Genomic DNA, 16602 nt, shown 5'->3' with positions numbered 1-16602 from the left:
AGGGGGGGGGGGGGGGGGGAGGCTGAGAGATGTTTCACTGGCCTTAGAGAAAATAACTCACACTTTTAAAAATCTCTCTTTATAATGACCCATATGCTTTTTAAAAATGGCTTTTTTTATATGCATTAAAAGAGGACTCTAACATTCTATTAGTTAAGTCTAATGTCTATGTTTTTGAGAATAAAACTGCATATCCTTAAAAATATGTAACTATAGTGGCTCCTGGGTGGCTCAGTAGGTTAAACAGGGCTCAGGGCTCAGATCCTGATATCGAGGTCCTTGAATTCAAGCCCCACGTTGGGTTCTGTGCTGACAGCTCAGAGCCTGGAGCCTGCTTCAGGTTCTGTGTCTCCCTCCCTCTCTGCCTCTCCCTTGCTTACACTCCGTCTCTCTCTCTCCCTCTCAAAAATAAATAAACATTAAAAGTTTTTAAAAAGAATATGTAACTATATCCTTTATCCAGAGAGCATGTATTAAGCAACTTCAAATTTTACAACACTGCCAAGCTTTTACTGTATATGTGTGTGAGATATTTCACATGTGTATATTAAGTATTCCTCAAGATACTGAGTAATCGTCTTGTGCTTTTCATTTGAATGGTGTGCATTTTCATACTATTGGCTATATTTTGTTTGTGCTGTTTATTTCTCTTAAACCAATAATAATATACCATACAGTGTAATATTTATAGCACGGCAAAGGTCTATGAAAACATAAATATTTCTTTGCACCTTCAATTCAATAAAGTATGCTTCCACTGGTTAAGAACAACAACACAAAACTGCACTACCCCCACAAGAGATGCCAAGGGGCTAATGCACTGACTTAAGGCACTGCTCAACTTTTTGTAGATATCTACTCAAAACCGAATGTTCTAGTTCTTATTCTTCCAAGTTCTTGGTTTTCATGTTTTCCACCTCATGGGAGCAGTAGGGAGCAGACTAGGAAGGTGGCTGGACTTTCCACTAGAGGTGTGCACACTGAGGGCAGAAAGCAGCGTAGAGCAGAGGCCCCCCCAAATCCCTAGTACAGGGCATCACAGTCAGGGAGCATTTCCTATCAGGGCCAGCAGGCTGGCAACATTATGTGGGCCCCCGTTGGCATCACTGAGTTACTAAGGCATATAATAATGTGGTCATCATGCAAAAATTAAATTATGTTCAAGTTGAAACTTTTGTCTTCCCATCTCTGGAAAGGACACTGTGACACTTCTTAAAGTATTATTAGAGTTGTAAGCGTTCTAGACAATGTCACGATTTTCTCAGAAAGCTGGAATACTGCAAATACAAAATAATGATTGGCTTTTACTATGTCTCTCATTAATAGTAAAAACGGAGAAAAGAACAATGACCATATTTACATACTACACAGGAAACTGGATGGCAGTAGTGAAAAAAAAAAAAAAGAGATCCTTCCCCCCAAAGAGCTCAGATCTGTGGAGAGGAGGGATGCAGGTATTTGTATCCACCAGGAGAGCCTAGGTTATACTATCGTAACAAGCAACCCTAAAAACCTCAGTGCCTTTAAAACCATGAATTTGTTTCTCAGTCACACTATGTATCCATCACCAGTCTGCTAGGGATCTGTTAGTCCCACTCCAGAGCCCAGACGCATAGAGCAGTCACTATCTGCATAGATATCTGGATAGACGGGTGCCATCCAATCAAGGGACGTTAGTTTTATAGAAGAGGTTTTCTGGATTTCAGATGATTTGGTGATTTAGCTAGATAAGGGGCAGAGCCGTCCTGAAGTCACAGGACTTAAATTCTTATACCAGTGTCTCTTCTCTTCTGCAGATACACACTATCCTGCTAGGCTGGCCACCCTCCAGGAAGACTGTGAGTAAACAAATCTCCAGGTTCAACTACAAAGGTGTAGTTTTTCTGTGTGAGCACTATTTTATGCACTGGGTATACATGATGACCAAAACATATACAGTTTCTCTCCTTATGGAGCTTACGGTTTTATGGTGGGGGAGGCACACGGAGTTGAGTTTCCTAAACTCAGGAGGAGAGACTGAGAAACTGCTCCGGAGAGTTGCCTGGGCTCCCGGGGCTAGAAGTTGTGTAAAAGGCTGCAGGCATAGCCTGCTGATTGGGAATGGGTCGGTGACTGGATCTGCTGTGTCCCTGTCACCGTTATGCAGCAGTGACCCTGAAGTGACCCCAGAAACGCTGGTTCGGGGTTGGGATCCAGGGGGTGGTTGAGGCCAACTGCAAGAGTGAGAGTGAAGGAGGGGTTGAACACAGAGTAAGAATGAAAGAAAGAAAACCAAACCAAAACCAACACGACTCCCATCTGAAATGAGCCTGCAAACCCAAATTCCGGAACCCACGAAGAAATCCAATGCCGAGAAAGATGGCCAACAGAGTCAATAAAGCAGGACAGGATTTCATTCCACATGGAAATGAATTGTGTAGATCAGCCTGACAAAGACTTTAGAATAAGTACCTTTGAGGTGTCAAAAAAGGATGGATAAAAGAAATAATTAGAAAACTAAGGGGTACCTGGGTGGCTCACTGGGTTGTGTCCAATTGTTGGTTTTGGCTCAGGTCATGATTTCACAGTTTGTGGGTTCAAGCCCCGCACTCAGTGGGAAGCCTGCTTGGTATTCTCCCCCCCCACCAACTCACACTCTCTCTCTTAAAATAAATAAAACAAAATAGAAAATTAAAAACAATGCCAGGTTAGTTTTCTTTAAAATTTTTTTTTTCTTAATGTTTATTCTTAAGAGACAGAGAGACAGAGCACGAGCAGAGGAGGTGCAGAGAGTGGGAAGGAGACACAGAATCCAAAGCAGGCTCCCAGCACAGAGCTGGACGTGGGGCTCAAACCCACAAGCCTGACCTGAGCTGAAGTCAGATGCCCATCCGACTGAGCCACCCAGGCGCTCCATTAATTTTCTTAAGAAGAGTCATCTAAAAGTCTCAGGAATGAATAATAAAATCATTGAAATTTATTTATTTATTTTTATTTTTATTTATTTCTAGGAGAGAGAGAGCGTGAGCAGGGGAGGGTCAGAGAGAGAGGGAGTCACCGACTGAAACAGGCTCCAGGCTCTGAGCTGGCAGTCAGCACAGAGCCCAATGTGGGGCTCGAACCCACGAACCGCGAGATCATGACCTAAGCAAAAGTCGGACGCTTAACCAACTAAGCCACACAGGAGCACCTAAAATAATTGAAATTTAAAATACCCTGGCTGAGAACATTTCTGGACTGAATGAAGTTGCAGAGCACAGTAGCAAAGGTGAAATGGGTGTGGGGAACATACCCAGCGTCTAGACAGAGAAGAGAAAGCATTAAAGCACATGGAGGACTGATTGAGAGATACCGACTGTCTGTCATCTGATAAAAATTCTGAAAGAAGAGAAAGGAGAGAATGACAGTGCAGCAATGTTTAAAGAGATCATGACTCAGAATTTTGCAGAATTGAAGACTTCAATTCAAAAGTACATTCAAGTACCAAGCACAGAAATAAGAATAAATCCATACCTAAATACATGGTAGCAAAACTGTAGAATATGAAGGATAATCCAAAAGTTAGCGGAGATGAAAGAGGGACTACCTACAGGGGAATGAACATCGGTGCAATGGCAGCCTTCTCATAGACAGTAGATTCCAGAAGACAGTACGCTGATGTGCTCAAAGGGCAGAGGGAAAATCATGGTCAGTTTAGAATTCTACACCCTGACGAGTAAAGACACCTCAGCCACACAGAGCCAGACAGTTTAGCAACCACAGATGGTCACTAAAAGAACTACTAAAGGGCAATATATTTTAGTAAATGTAATCAATTATTGATTATAGAAAATACTATTTTTTTTATATTTAAGAGGAGGAAACTCCAACCTTGAAACAGAAATAAGAGGGGGAGCAGGGTTCAACAGGTAACTGAAAGTGCTGGTGCTTTGGTGCTGGTGAAAAAACAGACAAAAACAGGACAAGTAAATAAAGTGATCGACTTAAGAAACTAAGGAAAGAACGCCAGAGAAACCTAAACTAGAAATAAGAAAATAATAAATAGAAGAGAAAAAAATTTAAAAAATAGCGTATGGGGAAGATAGAGAAAACCAAATATTCGTTTTTTGAAATAACTTACAGAAATAGACAAACGTTTAGCAAAGGGATCAAGACAAAGGAAAAAACACACAGAAAATAGGAATTAAAAGGGGCTAGAAATAGAAATAGAAAATAGGAATAAAAAGTGGGGTGGCTGGGTGGCTCAGTCAGTTAAGCCTCCGACTTTCAGCCCAGGTCATGATCTCACAGTTCAGTTCGTGTGTTCGAGTCCCACATTGGCCTCTCTGCTGTCAGCGCAGAGCTCACTTCAGATCCTCTGTCCCCCCATCTCTCTCTCTCTGCCTCTCTCCCTCTCTTTTCTCCCCCACCCCCATTCTCACATGGCATGCTCTCTTTCTCTCTCTCTGTCTCTCTCTCCCTCTCTCAAAAATAAACATAAAGAAAAAAAAAGAACTTGGGGCATCTGAGTGGCTCATTCGGTTGAGCAGCTGACTTCAGCTCAGGTCATGATCCCATGGTTCATGGGTTCGAGCCCCTCATTGGGCTCTCTATTGTGAACATCCTCTGTGCCTCTCTCTCTCTGCACCTCCTCTGCTCACACTCTCTCTCTCTCAAAAATAAATTTTTAAAAACATTTAAAAAACAGATACAATGGAGATATAAAAATACTAAAAAGAATACTATTAACAACTTCATGTTGATAAATATGGACAGTTAGAAGAAATGGATAAATATTAAGGAAAAATAAAATTTTAGTGATATATTCAAGTGAAATCAGAATAAAGCCTTAGTAATTAAAGAATTTAAATTGGCAATCAAAATTTCTCCCACCTCCAAAGACACCAGGCCCTAATGGTTTTACCAGATTTCAAAAAATAAATAAATGTCATTTTAAAAATCTGTTTGAAAGAATGTGGGGGGGGGAGAAGACTACATAATTTATTTTTTAATATACTAAAGCCAGACAAGTATAAGTAAATCTCACTTTTTATGTGGTAACAAAACTCTCAAGAAAATACCATGACCAGACAGGATTTAATCACAAATTGAAAGCATAATTCAAGACTAGAAAACCTAAAACGTTTTTAGTCTCATCTTGATAAATGCACAAAAGACATTTCACAGAGCAAAGTACTTACTCATGGTTAAAAAAAAAAAATCTTTGCAAACTAGGTATAGAAGGCAAATTTCTTTACCTGATTAAGGCCATATATCAAAATTCTATAGGCAAATATTACACTAACTTGTGATATTTTAGAGACAGCTCCAAAAAAGTCAGGAATCATGTAAGGATACCAGTTATCAGTCTTTATTTAGCATTGTACTGAAGGTCTTAACTGATGCAACAGAAAGGAAAGAGAAAGAGAGAAAGACAGTGCGACAGAGGGATAGAGAGTGATTGGAAAAAGAAAGAAAACTGCTCATTTGCGGGAAATGTGATTATCTACATAAAGAATTACAGAAAATACACAGAGAAATTCTTAAAGCTAAAAAATATTCAACAAGGATGCTAGATACAAAAGTCACACAAAAATTACAAGCATTCCTACACAATAATAACTAACTAAAAAATATAACAGAAAAAGAAAGAATCCCATTCACAATAGTAGTAGAAATTATGTGGCACCTCGGGACAAGTTTGTTAAAAGGTGTGCAAGACCTTTAGGGAGAAAACTAGGAAAGTATTCCTGAACAATATAAAGACCCAAACACACCACGTTCACTGATTACTCAAGAATGTAAAAATGTCCATTTTGTCCATATTGATCAATAGACTTGATGCAATTTAATTTTTAAAATTTCCAAAATGTGTGTGTGTGTGTGTATGTGTGTGATTCTTAATAAGCTAGTTCTGAAATTCATGTGAAAGGGACAAGTAGGATCAAGACAAGTTTAAAGAAGAGGAGGGTAGGAAGACTGTGGTGGTAGTGGTGCAGGAGACAGACATACAGATGAGAGGTTCAGGACAAAAGCCCAGAAATAACCTTTACACATAAGGAAACTCTATACCTAAGACTAAGGTGGCATCACAACTCAACGTGGGAGAAAAGACAAAGTAGAGTCCTTCCCACAACCAGCCACAAAGATTAAAGACCCAAATGTGACAAGCAAATACAGGAAAATACATTTATTATCACCAAGTAGGGGAGATTTCTCCTATAAGATACAAACATACAAACAATAAAATAAGAGGGATATATTTGCTTACATTAAGACAAAAAAAACACAAAAAACCCTATGCACCAAAAAAGACACTATAAATAAAATGGAAAGAAATTACAGAACAGGAGAAGGTATTTGCAATGCATATAACTAAAATGGGGAAATATTTTAAGGAGGAGAAATCATACAAGCTTAATTCTTTTATTTCAGGGCAATAAGACAAGCTATTAATGCTGGGAATTCAAATAACAAAGTATAAGGACACAATAAAAATTAAAACAAAAATCAAAGTATAGGAACATGGCAGATAGAAGAGAATTAAAATAACAGCACACCATATCAAAAGTTGTGAAATTTTATCAAAGCATAAGGAAAGGTGAAATTATAATCCTTATATTTTCATAATTTTCAAGGAAAGGGAGAATAAAAGCATTCAATCTAAAGATTTATAAAAATGACAATAATAAATCCCTAGGAAATCAAAAGAAAGAAAAAAAGGCAAGACCAAAACTAAATGAATTAGAATAGAGACTTAATTTAGGAGTTTCTTAAAATAGAGAAATCTTTAGAGAAAATAAAGAAGGAACAAAACCCTGTGGATAATAAAATTAGAAATGAAAAGAAGGATCCAACATCAGAAACATCAGATAAGGAGATATTTTAAACATAAGGCAATATTTTGTAAAATTTTAAGTTAAATTTGAAAACTATTTCTTGTAGAAATAAATACATTATCAGAATTAGAGATTTAGAAATAGAAAACCTAAATATAATGATCACAGCCATATAAACTAGGAGAGAAAAGAAGGAAAGAACTGCCTCCAGAAAAAAAAAATTATCTAGGCCTAGAAACCTTTAGAAGGAATAATCTTTCAACTCTTAAGGAATAGATAATACTGTATGTCAATAATTACTTCCAAACATTGAAAAATAGAAAAAGTGTGCCTAATTTACAGAGGTAACCCTGATATCAAAACCTGAAAAAGACAGCTTAAAAAAAAAAAAAGGAAAATAGGTTAAATTATGAACAGAGAGAAGAAAATCTAAACACAGATAACAGAGTATCAAAAGAATAACCCCAGTAGAGTTTAACCTAGAATGAAAAGGTTTTTTGTTTTAATATTTGAAAAATCCAATAGTAGAATATATCACATCCACCGGTTCAAAAAGAAAATCCAACAATAGATGCAGAAAAAAGCATTAAAATCTAACAGCTAGTCCTTATTAAAAAATGATTACAAGTTTAATAACTTCTTAACATACTAAATAGTATTACAGTCACACTACCTTAAGAATGAAACACTAAGGCAATATTATTAAAATCAGGAACAAAATAGGGACATAAGCTATTGCCATTTTTATTTAATTTGGACCTGGAAGTTCTGACCAACTAAATAGGACATATATAAAAATAGGATGCATGAGTGTTAGAAGGGAGAAAACAGACTTATACTTTTTTTGTAGATGATATAATTAATTCCTGGAAACTCAAAACAATAATTCATCTAAAAATTATTAGAAGTGGTTTGGGGAGAAAACTGCTAAATGTACAAAGGAGATGCAAAAACCAGTAGCTTTTCTACATAGAAATGTTCTATACAGCCTTTCTATATAGAAATCCTATCCAGTTCAAAAATACAATGAAAAACAAAACTATAATAGCAAAAATGAATAATGATGGCATTGGAAACCTTTTTTAAATGCCTTGGAATAGCTTTCACAAGAAAGTGAAAGATTCACATAATAAAAACTTCAAAATGTTACTGAGAAATGTAAAAGGAAATTTAAGTATTAAGTTCCTTGACCACGATGTAGGATTTTTCAAATTCATCTGTATGCTTAATATACTTTCAATAAAAATCTCAATAAGATTCTTTTCAGGATTTGACATTATCATTCAAATGCTACTGAAAGAATAATTAGGTATAAACAGCAAAGAAAATGTCATGCATGAAAAGAAATGATGAGAAGAGGCCCCTCCAGGTATTAAAATCATTTTAAAAAGAAATATCAGAGCACCTGGGTAGCTCAGTCGGTTGGGCGTTCTACTTCGGCTCAGGTCATGATCTCACGGTTCGTGGGTTTGAGCCCTGCATCGGACTCTGTGCTGACAGCTAGCTCAGAGCCTGGAGGCTGCTTCAGATTCTGTGTCTCCCTCTCTCTCTGACCCTCCCCTGTGTACGCTGTCTCTCTCTCTCTCAGAAATCAATAAAAAACATTTAAAATTTTTTTAAAAAGTAGTATCAATAAAATCATGTGCAATTGACAAAATAACAAATGTACACATCAATTTTTCATTATATTTTCTAACAGAATAGATATTTTGAGGCCACAATATACACAATAGCTTAATCTATGATGAAGAAAGCATGATAAGTCAGGAGTAAAATTATTGTTTAAAAAACTATGATTGATGATTCAGAAAAAAATAAATTTAAAGATTTACTCCAGAGCATAATCGAAATAACTGGATATGGATAAATGTATGTAATTAGATATAAAGAACAAAACTATTCAAATAAAACTAAAAGAAAATTAGAAGCACATAAAAAATGTTCAAATACTTTAGTCATCAAGGAGACGCAAATTAAAACTACAGCAAGCCACCACTGCACGTCCAACACAATGGCTAAAATTTAAAAAGACTGACAGTATCAGATGTTAGCAAGGATATGGAGCAGCTGGAGCTCTCATACGTTGTTGGTGGGAATGTAAAATGGTACAATCACTTTGGGAAAAAATCTGGCAGTTTCCTGTAAATCTAAACATACATCTATTCTATGACCCAGCAATTCCACCCAAAGGTACTTCCCCAAGAGAAGTAAAAGCATATGTCCACAAGAGGACATGTACAAGAATGTTCTTAATGGCCCCAAACTGGACACAGCCCAGGTGTCCATCAATAGAGAAATGGATAGACAAACGGTAACACAGACAAGTAATGAAATATTACTCTTAGCAATGGAAAGAGACTCCTGATACCAACAGCAGATGAATTTTTTAAACATTATGTTGAGTGAAAGAAACTACACAAAAGAGCTCATCCTGTAAGATTCCATTTATATAAAGTTCTAAAATAGGTAAAAATAAGCTGGTGAAAAAACTAAAAACCGTGGCTGCCTCTCAGGTAAAGTGGGAGTGAGGGTCTTCTGGAAAGGGATGCTATGGAAATTTCTGGGATGATGTTAATTTCTCTCTACATATATTTTAAAAGCTTTATTTAAATATAATTCCTATTCCATATAATTTGCCCATGCAATTCAGCTCAAAACAAAATCCCATACCCTTTTAAACTTATAAATTTTGATAATTAAATAGGAATTAAATATAATTCCTATTCCATAAAATTCGCCCATACAATTCAGCTCAAAACAAAATCCCATACCCTTTTAAATGTATAAATCTTTATAAGTTTATGCATTTATCATTTCTCAAAATTCAATGAATGATCCTCTTAAGATTTGTGCATTTCACTGTAAATATAAAAAATATATAAACTTTATGGCTTATGGGGTGGGTGCTGGGGGGAGCGGCTGAGATAGGTGTAGGGCATTAGGAGTATTGATGAATTCTGAGTTAAGTACGGAACTAATGTGAAACTAATACAGGACTGTATGTTAATTATACTGAAATTGAAATTAAAAAATTTTTAAAACCTTTTTTATTAAAAGAAAATAGGAAATAATTTTCAGAGTTCTATATAGAAAAGCTGTTTCTTCAGAAAGGAAAATACTGATAGATTTGATTGCTTTAAATTTAAACACCTTTGTATGTCAAAAAAACATAGAAACATAACCAACATTAAAGTGCAAATAGCAAGCCAGAGGAAGATTATTATTTAAAAATATTAGACAAGAAGGTCTTTGTATATTTGATATATGTGGAAACATTCTAAGTCATTGTGAGTATTAAGATACCAGCCAATGTGTGTAGGCAAAAGCTCTGAGTAGAAAATTCATAAACAGGAAATAAAACTTGTTAACAAACATGGGGGAAATTTCTTTATGTTTATAGAAACTTAGATGAAAATTACTACAGGAGCAACATATATCAAAAGCCCTTAGATTTATATACTCTGATGTATTTTCCTTTGAGAAATATATTTATTCTCCTTGAGAAGACATATTTAAAGTAAAAAGGAATAGGGGCGCCTGGGTGGCTCAGTCATTTAAGTGTCCTACATCGGCTCATGATCTCGTGATCTGTGAGTTTAAGCCCCCGTGTCAGGCTCTGTGCTGACACAGCTCAGAGCCTGGATCCTCCTTCAAATTCTATGTCTCCCTCTCTCTTTCTGCCTCTCCCCGCTCATGCTTTGTCTCTCTCTCTCTCTCTCAGAAATAAACATTTTTAAAAATTTTTAAATATAAAGTTAAAAGGCATAGCTATGCACAGAGATGTAAGTGTAAGAGTATTTATTATAGTACTACTTGTAATAATGACAGGTCAGATATTACCCAAATGTTTAACATAGAGTATTAATTAAATACATTACAGTGTCAAGATAATAAATTAGCTTAGGACTCTTGTATAACCATTAAAAATGATACTGTAGAGAAATAATGATGTGAAAGACATTTACATCTTGAGTTAAAAAAAAAAGGAAAAATCCCCAAACTTCCTTAACTTCCTTGATCCTTCCCCAAACCTGTTCTCCTATAACCTCGCTGTGGACACAGACATTTAGCTTCTGTCGACTTTCTCCCTTTCCCTTTTCCCACTTCCGTTTGGAAGTTGTTTCAGTCTTTTACTTCTGGTGAGGAGGAAATAGACTGGCATTAAAATTGGGAAAGAAAATAAAACACTTAAAAACCCAGGAAGGGTATGAAATACTGCTTCATTAACTATTTTTTTGAATTGGGAAAAAGCGTCATTAAAAACTTGAATAATTTTTTAAAATGCATATAATGGAAAGTCTCTATCAGTCCTAGGTGCTTTAATCAGTTTTTCTTAACTCCTAAATATATATATATATTTGGAAAGACATCTACCTTAAGCACCAAACAAACAAAACACTAGAAAACGAAGAAAGAGGAAAGAAGGAAGGGAGGGAAAGAAAGATGGAGGGAGAGAGAAAAAGAGAGGGAAGGAGGGAAAGAAATCAAGAAAGGGACAATATGGGAGAAAATTAGAATAAGCTTTTCCTCCGAGGGGTTTAAGGAGCCAAAATTTATTTTAGAATATACATTAAACATTTGGATCTCAAATATTCAGCAACCTGCTACTACGGGGGGGCTCCTGGGTAGCTTAGTCAGTTATGCACCTGACTTTGGCTCAGGTCATGATCTTGCAGTTCGTGAGTTCGAGCCCCACATGGAGCTCACTGCTGTCAGTGCAGAGCCTGCTTTGGATCCTCTGTCTGTCTCTCTCTTTGCCCATCACCCCCAACCCCTGCTTGCATGTTTTCTCTTCTCTCTCTCAAAAATAAACATTAAAGAAAGAAATAAACCTTTAAAAAATAATACAATTAAACAAATATTAAACTATACATATGTATTAATAAAACCAATAAATTGGGATCAAAAGTGAGGTGATTTTTTTTACTTGAGATGACTTAGGGAACAGTGAGTATGTCATTCAAACCCAAATTAGGGTTCCTGGCCTGACTCACATCAATGTACCTGAAGGAACAGTGGAGGAGGGGGTGTGAAATCAGGATTGCCCTGGGCCCTGCACACGCAGCTCTGGTATAAAGAGGGTAGTGGAGGGGCGCCTGGGTGGCTTAGTCGGTTAAGCGTCCGACTTTCGCTTAGGTCATGATCTTGCGGTTCGTGGGTTCGAACCCCGCGTCGGGCTCTGTGCTGACTGCCAGCTCAGAGCCTGGAGCCTGTTTCAGTCTGTGACTCCCTCTCTCTCTGACCCTCCCCTGCTCATGCTCTCTCTCTCTCTCTCTCTCTCCTAGAAATAAATAAAACGTTAAAAAAAAATAAAATAAAAAAAAGAGGGTAGTGGAGGTTCAGAACCTTAGAAATGCCCCCATCCTGGTCTTAGCCCACTGGAGAATGTGTCAAGGGTGGAAACACCAAATGACAGCCACTAGGAGCATACCCATTTTCTATCCTGGCATCGTCCTCAGACATTCGGGATGGAACCACAGATTTCTGTCCTTTTCACAACCACTTTGGACTGATGAGCCATGAATGTACTGGCTTATATTTACTGCGGGAGTGAGCCTGACAATACCATATTAATGAGTGGGGAGAGGACAGATCAGTCAATCCAGGTGGTCTACTAAAAACACACGTGCGCCTCTTAGTCGAGAGCAGGCTTAGGGCTCTCAGTGTGTATCTTTCTCAGGGGATCCCCCTTTTTCTATCGTGCAAATGTAGAACATTCAATAGGGTTATGTTCGCAAGGGATGAGATTTAATTAATTGTTACTGCTTCGTCAAAGACATTCCTAAGTGAATAGGAATATTTTTGTGTGTGATTAAGCTTGGTAGCTTAAAAATAGTGTATTTATGAACAGTTTATTTATAAGTGACCTTATAATTAGCCCAGGGCTTTTTCTCTTTATATATATATATTTTTAAATGCTATTGACCACTCCCCATGTATGTAATTCTTTGCCAGAAACTTTAAGAAAGTTTATACAATGAGAAGGAATGCTGGGGAAAGAAAGCAAAACGGGGACGAGAAGGGAAGGAAGGAGTTAACTTAGGGAAGAAGAAGGAGACAAAGGCAGAGAAGCCAAAGCAGGAACGGAAAGAACTAGAGAACAGTCATCTGTTTCAGATATCATAAAAAGCCACGCTGCACTTGTGAGCCCTTATCAAAATTCAGAAATATGTCCCCACATACAAGATCAAGTGGGGAGTTTTTCCCATGGAAAAAAAATGGCTGAGTAAATTTTTCATAATTTCTTCTTTTCTTTTATACCTTTACACACAGGTATCTGAGAGCAAAACTGTTGTTTGTTTTTTTTAAGGGCTTTTCCAGTCCAACTACTTCTCTGTCACCTGCCGTCACAGAGCCCAGACACTGAGTTGATATTACTGTTATTGCAGCTCAAGTGATGATTGCAGATCAGGAATCAGCAGGTGAAATAAAGCCTGACAGTCTCCTGATTTACCTCTAACATGTAGGCAAATTAAATTACTGCCATGCTTTTAAGTGAGCCTCCTCTAAAAGAGTTTCTGAGGGCTCCACTTTCATCTGATTTTAGCTGTTAGTCCCCAAGGTTGTGAGCAGTTAATTTTCCTCATTAGCGCCGGTGCCTTCAGTAGATGCGTCGGCAAGCGCGGCCGCGTTCTGAGCTCTCTGGCTTGGGGCAGTGAGAACTAAAGACAAGAAGACCAACGAAACAGAAGAGCAGAGCTCTGGTGCTCAAAGCTCTGATCTCATGCATTAACTCGGCAAGCATTTACTGAGCACTTACTATGTGCAGGGCCCAAGTGATAAAGGGACATGCCCTTGCCTTCCCCAAAGCTCTAGACTCCTCCTCTGAGGTGGGCACAGCAAGTTCTGTTAATATTCCCATTAAGAGTCTGAGAAACAGGGACTATGGACGGACACAGCTCTGGAACATGACTGAAGCCTCGCTCTCCTGAGGTCTAAATACTTGGCTAACTGTACTCAGTAGGTCTCAAACTTTTCTCTTACTAGTTTGACAAAAGAAGGCTTTTGTTGACCCCACCCTCACGCCCCACCCCCATGGCTTGCGCTACCTATCTTTACAACTGGGTTATATTCCTGCTCCTCCCTTAGAAGAAGCAGCACATTTCTTCACACAACTTTACTTCTTTCTTTCTTTCTTTCTTTCTTTCTTTCTTTCTTTCTNGCCTCGCTCTCCTGAGGTCTAAATACTTGGCTAACTGTACTCAGTAGGTCTCAAACTTTTCTCTTACTAGTTTGACAAAAGAAGGCTTTTGTTGACCCCACCCTCACGCCCCACCCCCATGGCTTGCGCTACCTATCTTTACAACTGGGTTATATTCCTGCTCCTCCCTTAGAAGAAGCAGCACATTTCTTCACACAACTTTACTTCTTTCTTTCTTTCTTTCTTTCTTTCTTTCTTTCTTTCTTTCTTTCTTTCTTTCTTTCTTTCTTTCTTTCTTTCTTTCTTATGTCTTTAAAATTTATTTCTGAGAAAGAGAGAGAGAGAGAGAGAGCGTGAACAGGGGAAGGTCAGAGAGGGAGACGCAGAACCTGAAGCAGGCTCCAGGCTCTGAGCTAGCTGTGAGCACAGAACCTGCCGCGGGGTTAGAACCCACGAACCGTGAGATCATGACCTGAGCCGAAGTCAGACGCCCAACCGACTGAGCCACCCAGGCGCCCCTCTTCATACAACTTTAGACTATTATTATAACACTGGTAACAAAATGGCTTTAGGAAATAATTTGCTGAAATCTTTAAATCGATCTTTCCCTAGAGTTGGGTACATAAAAATTAAGACTATAAGGGCTCCTGGGTAGCTCAGTTGGTTAAGCATCCAACTTCGACTCAGGTTACCATCTCACTGTGCATTCTAGCCCCATGTCGGGCTCTGTGCTGACAGCTCGGAGCCTGGAGCCAGCTTCGAATTCTGTGTCTTTCACTCTCTCTGCCCCTCCCCTGCTCATGCTCTGTCTCAAACAAGCGTTAACAAAAAAATTTTAAAAAGTAAGACTATAAAAAAGTTTTTTTCACATAAAATGATCAGACCTCTAGGTATTCAGAGAGTGATGCTACATCTGGATCTCTCCTTGGGGACCTGTGAGTTCACCTGCCTTTCATGTCTGAATCTTTCCCAAAGAAGAGGAACCCAGAGGGAAAGGTGGTTTTTCCTAAGAGCATTTTCTTACTCCTTCGCTCATTTCAGCTGTTAGCAGCAGCTGGTTTTTTTCAGTGTGCTGAAACACCCGCTGCCTTGTAAACATACTCTCTAATACCGTGCATTACTCATAGTTTGAAAAATCACTTTGACTCCTGAAACATAATTATGTTAATGTCAGATGAGTCAGCAGGAGGATGGCTGCAAGCCGCTGTGGCAGCCACGCCTCCTGGCAGCTCTCAACCCCAGCGCCTGGGGCTTCAAAAAGAAAAAAAAATCCAAAGAAGAGAAACCCCTTTTGGGTGGGAGGAAAGAGAACTTCTACTTGTGGCTCAAGAAGGGGCTTCAAAGGAGCGATCAATTTCATTTTTGGGGCAGCGTGAAAGGGAAAGTCGAAGTAAAATCACTAACCCTAGGTTAATCAGTTTACGTGAAGAATAAACAGGAATTTGGAGAGTTTCTCTAGAGGATCTGTGATTTTCAGAGGAGATAAGTTGAGACCACTCACTCTGGTCAATATACAGTTGTGATTTGTTATTTCCAGGGCTCCTCTCTGAGGTGTTTTCACGCCCGTGGCAGGTGATGCTGAGCTGGGAGGGAGATACAGGACTATTACCCTCACACATCCATAGGAACTGGGAGACTGCGTGGGGATTCCAGACCCTTGCTGGGCTCCCCGCGACCCTACGCTTTGGCTCTGTGCCCGCTTAGGCAGCACGACTCCTTAGACAAGAATTTGTAGCCACTTTCTTGGGTTGATTTCAGCATCACTTGCAAGCTCTCAATGGGTTCCCCTCCCCTAGGTGCCGGGAAATGAAGAGGAACTGAGCAGGACAGGGCTGGAAGTTTTCATGGCTGACCACAACCCCTACCTCCTGATGCTCCTAGCCTCGGTCCAATCTGCCAGGAGCCTCAGTTGTGCCCTTCTCAGGCGCCTTACACCCCACCCCCCTTGCCCTGCTGAATTCAGAGCATCATCCTATAAGGCTTACAGGTTCATCACTGCACCCATGTCTCATAATAACCCATATTTCATAGGTGCGAAAACTGAGGTTCAGAGAAGGGGTGTCCTTGTGCAAGGTCACACAGTGAATGGCAGTCAGACACTCAGACCCTAGGCCCTTTCCACTCTGCCAACAACCGAACAGCGAATCCACACTTTGAGGAGGAGAGTGTGTCAGTTAGGGTTGGAAGGACCCCAAGAACGCATGTTTTTACAGGCAAGGAACCAAAATCTAAAGAGAGGCAATGATTTTCCCAAAGCCACATAGCTCAAAAAGTGGCAGAACAGGCTGCCAAACGGGGTCTGCTAACCCCTGGTCCAAGGGCTTTTCCTCTCTATCCTCCTTACTTCCTCATTCTGGACTTATTCCAGCTTAGACACAGGAAGAGCCTGCTCTCCCCAGTTAAGCTATGCATCTTACACGCTGGACACAAAGCCTTCTATCCCCAGAGCACAGGACCCCACAAGAGCTAGAGATGTCAATGAGGAGAATAGGCAGGAAGGAAGGGGTTAACCATGTCCTGCAGCTTTCTGTGATGATATGACTAATCAATATCCCAGACTAATTACAGCACTGATCAGTGGTATCTTCAAACTATGGCTTTATCCAGGCTCATTTCAAAGGCTGGGAGGACATCATTGTTCACTGGGGAAGGGGGGGTTGCTAA

At 39.0% G+C, this 16602-nt stretch overlaps 1 protein-coding gene across 2 annotated transcripts in view; it reads right to left on the bottom strand.

Moving 5' to 3' along the window:
* The window catches only part of ATF3 (activating transcription factor 3), a 59565-nt gene that overhangs the window by 41097 nt on the left and 1866 nt on the right, over window positions 1–16602 (bottom strand). The gene's annotated exons all lie outside the window — the stretch shown is intronic.

The sequence above is a fragment of the Crocuta crocuta genome, unplaced genomic scaffold (genome assembly GCF_008692635.1).
Source record: "Crocuta crocuta isolate KB4526 unplaced genomic scaffold, BGI_CrCroc_1.0 scaffold3, whole genome shotgun sequence".
NCBI classification, from domain to species: Eukaryota; Metazoa; Chordata; class Mammalia; order Carnivora; family Hyaenidae; genus Crocuta; species Crocuta crocuta.
Note: the sequence above shows the minus strand (reverse complement) of the source record. Positions and strands in the feature narration are given on the sequence as shown.